Consider the following 9,796-nt stretch of genomic DNA (forward strand, 5'->3'; position numbering starts at 1 on the left):
TGGCATAACTGTGAAATGACATGAATATGAACATGAAAGTTCAAGCCTTTGCAAACAATGTACTGTGGACACAAATGGACTTTGATCATAACTTCACTGCTTTATTCTTAAAGGTATAAACCAGCTAAATCAACAGCTGGAAAGAGCTGAGAAGGAATGCAGTACATACACCATGAACTTTATTTTAAGTGCCTGTATATCTGAAAACTCTTTTCAAACACATAAAGCTGTTTTACAAAAAAGAAGAAAAAAAAAGGAAAACATGTTTCACACACAGCTTGATCTCATTTAGGGTAAGAAGTCACCTTTTAATGTAAGTTTATAAATGAATTACAATTATTGGCTAACAGGGAAACTGGTGCCGAATGTCCTTCAATAAACGACCAAGTAATCCTTTCGTATGCTTGTTTCCAAGCCAGTAGGTCCATTCTATTACTGCAAGATGCTCTTTCAAAAGCTTGGCAGTTCGGTTTCCCCTCAATCTCCAAATTGTCGATTTGTATGTTAACCATGCCCTCTCCAAGTGCTGAGTGTGAGCTCCACTTACAGGATCAACACGGTTGAAATGATACATGATTCACGGTGAAATGCCTGTAGCCCAAATTAGTGAGAGCACCCCTATATGATCTCCACTCTTCACTAAGGATTAATGTCCCAGGCTGCACATGCTTCACCAATAAGGGAATCAGATGGTTGCGGGACCTCTTCTTGACCAGTCTAAGGATAGGTCTTCGATGCCTTTCTTTTACTCCAAGCATCCCAAAGACCCACTTTTTGCGTCTCCTGGTGTTGGATATTCTCCCACGAGCATACTGTAAAAACAGCATAAGTTCTTAACATCTGACACTTCAATTCACCATCAATATAATAATAGTCATACAGCCTGACCCTATGCGCCCTATTTTCATATTGACGCAGTGCGTCATGTATGGCCAGTCACAAGCACAGTGACATTTTTGATAATGGAACACAAATATAGAGCACACTATTTGCATTTGAGTTGGCAAATAGGAAGCTAGGGCTGATACACATTCTAGTAGCAGATTGCAACACAAACAAAACAAGATAGATACCTTAAACGTGCTCTAAGTGATGTTGGTTGATGTCACTTCTTGTTGATGTTCAAAGTATTGTCAAACAAAACGAAGGCTAGCTAGAACCTCCCTCCTCCTCATCCACACACTAACCCCCCAAACCCCACCCCCAAATCATTCTTGTGACTTATTGGCTGGAACAGTTTGTAATCTTTTCATGGTGCGTTTGTGGAGCCTGGGGTGTCTACAGAGACCGTGTTTTTTTTATAGTGAGTTCAGGGGACAGGCAGCTAGCGGATGGTGAGGAGATGTTTGCTGTATGTGACAAAAAATATTTTGGTCTAAAAAAACGTGTGACATCACTTAGAGCATCTTTAATACTTATAGAATACCTTTCGTTTATGGCGGAAGTTGCTCTCATCAAAGACAACAGACTCCATTTCACCAGCTTTTTTTTCTGTAACCATTTAATTAATTTGACTGTCCTCCTCTTGGTTGTGCACGCGCATGAGATAAACTGATCGGCATCGACAGCGTGAATGGATAGGACACTGACACACCCATCGAGTCCAATTATCTTGTGTGGATTGCATCATGCTTCCACACAAAAACATTATACAATTTCTTAATGACATAAAAGTATTTGGAGCCCGCTTTACTCTGACAGAGCTATCATATTTTGATAATACAGTATTGTTCAAAATAATAGCAGTACAATGTGACTAACCAGAATAATCAAGGTTTTTAGTATATTTTTTATTGCTACGTGGCAAACAAGTTACCAGTAGGTTCAGTAGATTGTCAGAAAACAAACAAGACCCAGCATTCATGATATGCACGCTCTTAAGGCTGTGCAATTGGGCAATTAGTTGAAAGGGGTGTGTTCAAAAAAATAGCAGTGTCTACCTTTCACTGTACAAACTCAAAACTATTTTGTACAAACATTTTTTTTTTCTGGGATTTAGCAATCCTGTGAATCACTAAACTAATATTTAGTTGTATGACCACAGTTTTTTAAAACTGCTTGACATCTGTGTGGCATGGAGTCAACCAACTTGTGGCACCTCTCAGCTGTTATTCCACTCCATGATTCTTTAACAACATTCCACAATTCATTCACATTTCTTGGTTTTGCTTCAGAAACAGCATTTTTGATATCACCCCACAAGTTCTCAATTGGATTAAGGTCTGGAGATTGGGCTGGCCACTCCATAACATTAATTTTGTTGGTTTGGAACCAAGACTTTGCCCGTTTACTAGTGTGTTTTGGGTCATTGTCTTGTTGAAACAACCATTTCAAGGGCATGTCCTCTTCAGCATAGGGCAACATGACCTCTTCAAGTATTTTAACATATGCAAACTGATCCATGATCCCTGGTATGCGATAAATACGCCCAACACCATAGTAGGAGAAACATGCCCATATCATGATGCTTGCACCTCCATGCTTCACTGTCTTCACTGTGTACTGTGGCTTGAATTCAGAGTTTGGGGGTCGTCTCACAAACTGCCTGTGGCCCTTGGACCCAAAAAGAACAATTTTACTCTCATCAGTCCACAAAATGTTCCTCCATTTCTCTTTAGGCCAGTTGATGTGTTCTTTGGCAAATTGTAACCTCTTCTGCACATGCCTTTTTTTTAACAGAGGGACTTTGCGGGGGATTCTTGAAAATAGATTAGCTTCACACAGACGTCTTCTAACTGTCACAATACTTACAGGTAACTCCAGACTGTCTTTGATCATCCTGGAGGTGATCATTGGCTGAGCCTTTGCCATTCTGGTTATTCTTCTATCCATTTTGATGGTTGTCTTCCGTTTTCTTCCACGTCTCTCTGGTTTTGCTCTCCATTTTAAGGCATTGGAGATCATTTTAGCTGAACAGCCTATCATTTTTTGGACCTCTTTATAGGTTTTCCCCTCTCTAATCAACTTTTTAATCAAAGTACGCTGTTCTTCTGAACAATGTCTTGAACGACCCAATTTCCTCAGCTTTCAAATGCATGTTCAACAAGTGTTGGCTTCATCCTTAAATAGGGGCCACCTGATTCACACCTGTTTCTTCACAAAATTGATGACCTCAGTGATTGAATGCCACACTGCTATTTTTTTGAACACACCCCTTTCAACTAATTCAACTAATTGCCCAATTGCACAGCTTTAAGAGCGTGCATATCATGAATGCTGGGTCTCATTTGTTTTCTGACAATCTACTGAACCTACTGGTAACTTGTTTGCCACGTAGCAATAAAAAAATATACGAAAAACCTTGATTATTCTGGTTAGTCACATTGTACTGCTATTATTTTGAACAATACTGTACACTTGAAATCCAGGCTCCTAAAGAGCTCCTTTTCGAAATGAGGTTACGAAACAGAATATCTCCTGCAGTCATACGACTTGAACCAATCAGCAGAGAAGAAGAGGAGAAGGAGGAGGAGGAAGAGGAGCGTGCCAAGTCGAAAAACACACATCATCAAGGTAATCACCAGATAACAACCTTAGCAGCGTAACGTTAGTTAACATGGACTCTGTGGCTATGCGAAGAGGCAAAAGAAAGATGAATTGCATTGGTAATGTGGACTGACAACCTCAAATATGTCAATATTGATGTATGCATTAAGTTGGTTTTGTCTGAAATGTATCCACTAACGTTACTTCATCGGCAGGCAGCTGGCTAGCAATTACTAGCAAGCTAATTGATTAACGTTAGCCTTTGTCGTTAGCCTTCTTTAATGGAAATGTTTATAATAAAAGGTTAATAAAAATATGTTTGAAATAATGTAATTTCTTTTTTTATTAAGTTAGAATTAAAACAATGGGTAACAAAATGCTTTCAAAAAATGTGTTCTCTTTCTAGTGCAATGTTCAGGTTTAAACAAAAAAAAAAAAAACTTGACAAAAATAGTCTTTGAGAATCTGTGATTATATATTAAAATCCACAACCTGAAATAAATAGGCAAATATGTGCAAAAATCACTAGAATTCACAAGCCTTTCTACAGAGAGCTGTACATTCTCTATAGTGGTAAAAATGTGCTATTGCATGATAAAAATGCTTAATTTGTCCACCAGATGGCACCAATCTAATTTCAAAAATTGTTTTCTATAGGCCTTGGCTGTACTTTAAAATAAAATACAGCATTGATAAAAAAAAAAAAAAAATTACATATATATATATATATATATATATATATATATATATATATATATATATATATATATATATATACACATTTTCTATTATATTCAATGGGGAAAAAATGATCATAATTATGCATTAAAATTCATTATTATCATAAAATTCTCTCAAAACACCAAAAAAGAAAGAAAAAATATTATTGAACAAAAATACATTTGATTGATTTCACTGAAAAAAAGTATACCTGAATCCCGCCCTCCGGGTCATTTTTGACCCGAAGGTCCTGAGTGTGACTCCTTAATGAAGAACCCCAGACGGTTAATGGCAGTTTAGTAATCGGCTGTAAAAGTGTTTTTTTTTTTTTTGCTCATGTAACTGTTATAATTAACCATAACATTATTTAACAGCTTTCTGCCTGGTAGCATTAGTTTATGGTGAATAACCCTTTTGAATATTTAGGTTAGACTAATGGTTATATTATCATTACCTTGTTTGCTAGTTAACTTAGTCCTGGGCATAGACTGTTACATTATAACTTGCATAGTAATGTAGACAAAGCTACACTTAGCAATGGTAACTTAATGGTATAATGTAACTGTTGCAGTGTTAGCCAAATATATATTTTTTAACAACGATATATCAATAACAATAATATCAATATCAATGATTTTTAATTTATCAGTAAGATCTATTTAATAAAATTATATACAAAAATATAGTGAAATAATGAATTTGAGACCATGCAGAATGTAGCTTGGTGATTTGCGTCTGATCAAGGGCTTTTGTCGGTGAGCTTGGTGACTTGTAAATCGGGCTTAAATCATGTAATGTGAACTTGGCATTAAGGCTGGTTCACACGGCAGGATAATTAGGCAGATTTTAGCCCCGATTCACCCCTTCCGACAATCTTAGGATGCTCCGATTATCGTAAAATAATCTGATCAAATATTCCTGCCGTGTGTGGTGTGTTAAGACTGCTCTCCTCTGCTCGGAAGAATGTCGGGACCGCTCCGATCTCAAATCGGGGATATCCAACATGTTGGATTTATTTGGCCCGATTTCTTCTCGTGTGTGGTGTCCCCCGAGGACAAACAATCACGCAGCCTGTGGACTGTGGCGTGTAGCCAATCAGAAAGCGAGGTGACGAGACGGTGAGGAAGTACCGGGAAACAAAATCAAAACAGCCGGCATATATAATATAACAAATATAACAAATACAAATAAAGTCGATGGGTATAACTACATCCACAACTGCAGTCCACCAGAGTACATGGAAACGAATATATGAACGTTTATTTCAACGGTTAGTAATCTGTGTAGTACGTAACAACATTTCTATGAGATAAAACAACAAATTAACGTTATCTCCATATTATGATATAGCAAGTATAGTCCATTCTCGCGTTGTCTCCACCTCTTTGACCATCGCCTTTTCTTGTTTTTCTTATGTTTTTTTTTTTTCGTTAAAAACAAAGCACAAACTGCCAATGCATCCTCTTTGTCCGCCATAAATGTTTACTCTAAAGTCACGTTTGATCTCGAGGGATTTTGCGAGATTTCCCGTCTGACCTGGGAATGCTCGGGAGTCAAATCGGTTCGTGTGTGATGTGTTGATATTGCCGTGTGGCTGCACACCACACACGGAACGACCAAAACTGTTAGACCCGTGATTTTTTAGTCTACAAATCTGAATAAGATTTGTATTCATGTTAACTATACCATGGTAATATAAGCTGAAATTTATAGATGAAATTGGGAGTAATAGAAAAGTATATATCAGCAATGTAATTACTTACAATAGATTGTAAGTACTAGTTAATTGAGTGACAATTAAAATGCATCTTCTAACAGCTTATGCTCATGTTATCCTCCCAGCGCTTTCTCCCTTCCCTTTCCCCAATTAAATGAAAAGTGTTATGTTATAAATTGCTGTTTTGATATTTCTCTTCATCTTCTTTAATATTCCACTCAGACCCGTCCGTGCAGCAGTCTCCACAAGACATGGCAAAGAAATCTGCAAGAGTCAAGAAGGCTGAAAAAGGTGGGTTTACTAAATTATTTTACAACTTTTTTTTTTTTTTTTACTTTTAGAATTAGAAATTTGGCTGTAATCTATGTTTTTCCTGCCTTTCCTCAGTATTATTCGGCTTGTCTTGTAGGCTACTAAATAAATAAAAAAAGAGTTTACATGATGGCTGTATCTTTAGTTTCGTACATCTCAAAATTTCCAGTGCCAGAGATTTAAATATAAATGGAAAAATACAGCTGTTTTGTGTTTAGTTGAGTGTCAAGCAGGTGACCTGCCCAGCCCTCAGACATTAGCAAACATCACTCGCTAAAAAGAATACTGACATCAGTTAATAGATAAAAATGTTATCTGTTATTGAAACTTGAAACCAGGCACAGACCTCAGAAAAAGCTGAAGAACCTGGTAAGCAAGTGTGCAATGTCAAGTGTGTAATGCCTTTTCTCAATATTACATGGCTTATACTGAATACAAAAAAAAGAGTTTATGTGATTGTGGTTGTATCTTTAGTTTATCCCCACCACACAGCATTATCCGATAAGAAGAAATGGTTGGATGTGTAATAGTAATGGTTTTAATTTTGTACCTTTGAGAATTTCCTAAATACATCTGTTGGAGACTTTTTGCTAACGTTACAGCTGTTTTGTGTGTTTAGTTTTGCTGCTTTGTAACAATCTGTATAGAAAAAGCGCTATATAAATAAAGGTGACTTGACTTTAGTTGAGTGTCAAACAGGTGACTTACCTAGCCCTCAAATATTAGCTTACATTTTTTGCTAAAAAGAATACTGACATCAGTAGCTAAATTAAATTTTACATCTGTCATTGAAACTTTACAGTGCTTTCACCTCTGTGGGATCATCCACAGACCTCTGTAGATGCAAAGGCTAAAGAAACCGGTAAGTTTCAGGGTCAACTACATTTAACATAACTTTGAAGCATGTGATTATTATTATTTAAATCTCAGTATTGCTTTTCATGTGCTTTTTATGCTGCTTTGTTTACTTACTATTTAACTCCATAGATAGAAAGTGTTAATATTTTAAAATGTGTTATTCTGCTTAACAATATCTAATTATGAGGTCCTAATTTATTATAGAAGACACCACTCTACAAACAGCTCTGCAGGAGGCCAAGCAAACTATTGAAGGCCAAAAGACCGAGATTGCCACCTTAAAAGAATGGGTTGACATTCTGAAAGAGGATCGAGATTTCCTCTGAGAGAGACTTAAAGAGGGTAAAACTGATTTGAGGACATTACAGCTTAAAAATTATTGATTGTCATAACACAATTGTCAAACAATTTATATTCTCTTTTTTATATTCACAGCTCTTGCCGTAAGAAGCGAGAAGGGGGTAGATGTGGCCAGTAATATCCCACCTATTGAGCAGGCCCCTGGAAAGAGGAAACAGGAGTCAGATATAACCGATTCCTCATCCTCTGATTCCTCATCGGATTCTGAGCCCGATTCCGAGTCCCCAGAGCCCAAGAAGAAGTTAAAGTCAAAGCCCAAAAAGGCCAAGAAAATGAGCAAAACACTAAGAGGTATGCAGTAAGTCACACTCAAATTGATACAGTGGTCAGTCTCTAATTGGGCAGTAGGTAAAAAATTTATATAAACACTTTTAACACACTTTTCAATCACTATGTTCTCTAGTCGATTCCACAGTACACCGTGTGTTGTTATTTTTGACATTTAAAAAACAAATGGCCACAGATCTAGTTCCCCTCCCAACTAATGCCTCGTTTCCACTGAGCGGTACGGTACGGTATTTGCGTTTCCACTATCAAAAGTTGTGAATGGTACCAAAATGCCGAACCGCACCGTACCACTTTTTAGGTACCCTTCCATTGGGGTACCTAGCACAGTGGTACGGTACTAAAAGGTGGAGCTAGACTCACTGCAGGACTTTGATTGGTTGACAGAGAATCGTCACTTGCGCGTTCTACAAGGGGAATGACAACATAAGAAGCGCCATTTTTTTTTATATACAGTTTAATATAATACTACTGTTACTGTATCACGAAATGTAATTTTAAGAGTTTTCAGGCGAGAATGTTTAATGTTTAAAGCTCAAATCTGTGGTTTATTTATAAAGATGATTTTTTTTTTTTTCTGGTTGTGAGATCCATGCGATCTCGGCACGCATGTTTCCCGGCTGGATGAGCCTTTCCTCGGCTAGTTCTTCTGACGTTCGTCGCTGACTCCGACGGTAGTGGTTAAACATGAGATGTAATTCGTCTTGTGTAGACCTAATGGCCGATCTTTGCTCTCGTGAATATATAATGAGTTCCCTGTCAATCGTTTTGGCTGAGGGCTAAGTTTAGTTTCATATTAACGTTATAGGCTATTTGTACTTGTAATGTTAGACTAGAGCGCTGCATTTGGATATTTGACTGAATTGTTTGCTTTATTTCTTATTGTATAGCTTCTTGTACCTTTTACTTAAACTTTTATATTAGCTATTATTGATAAAACTGAAATTTTACAAAAAGAAATATGGTTTCTTGTCATTTTTTTATTACAAGATTATCTGATGTTTAGTGCAACATTTGTACAAATGCATATATTGCCTGGAATATGTTTATTTATTTATTTATTTATTTAAACGAAAAGAGGTAATGTTAGGGTTGTGTTTTAAATTTCGTTTTGTTATAAATAGAATAATGTATAACGTGCAGTGAATAATCAATATGCGTTGCGCATGAACCACATTGTGTCCCTATAATGTTTAATTTATTTAAATGAAAACGAAAAGAGGCAGAGTGGTGTTTTATAACATATTTAGTTTTATTGTTGCTTAAAATGTATATACAGAGTAACAGAGATAACCGGAGTAGCAGAGCGAGCTAAGTGACGCTTTTAAGAACGTGCTGTACCATTTGCATGTGGGAGTCGCACATGGCAAGTACAAACTTTCCGTACTTGATATTGAGAAAAGCCTAATGTTTGCGCTTGTCTTCTTGTGACAAACATATCGAGGAGCAAGAACAAGATCTGCTATATGTCATCCATTGTAGTTTACTATGTTCTTCATCGCGTGAAAATGATGTCGATCGAAACACCACGCCAATCAAGTAAAGGTACTGTTGGCAGTGGAAACGCTAGCCAGATCATGGTTAACAGACCCGAACAGTACCGTACTGTCCCATACCGTACCGTACTGCTCAGTGGAAACGAGGCATAACTGGTTTGGAATTGTTCCTAATATTGACTAATTTGGCAAATCCCGGAAGTACACCAAATCGCCATCACTGCAGTGGTGATTACTCCCCTGAAAGTTTATGTATGATTCCTTTGTACCTGAATTTCACAGCTTTTCAGCCCCATTGTTTTTGTGTAAACCAAGTTAGAACAGAGACCTGTCAAAATTGTGTTACAACTGCGACAGTTCTCCTCAATGACAAATTGTTTATTAGCTCCGTTTGTGAACGGAAATGTAATGTTTGTTTATTTTTGTTTGATGATTAAGCAAATGTAAAAACTGTGAACTGTAGTACAGCACTATTACTAGGCTGGTCTGATTTAATTGGATTCAACCATTAATGCTTTCTCTTGTTCTACAGTCAAAACACCTGACGACTCCATCCGCCGCT

This window comes from Carassius gibelio, chromosome B24, assembly GCF_023724105.1.
Source record: "Carassius gibelio isolate Cgi1373 ecotype wild population from Czech Republic chromosome B24, carGib1.2-hapl.c, whole genome shotgun sequence".
Classification (NCBI taxonomy): Eukaryota; Metazoa; Chordata; class Actinopteri; order Cypriniformes; family Cyprinidae; genus Carassius; species Carassius gibelio.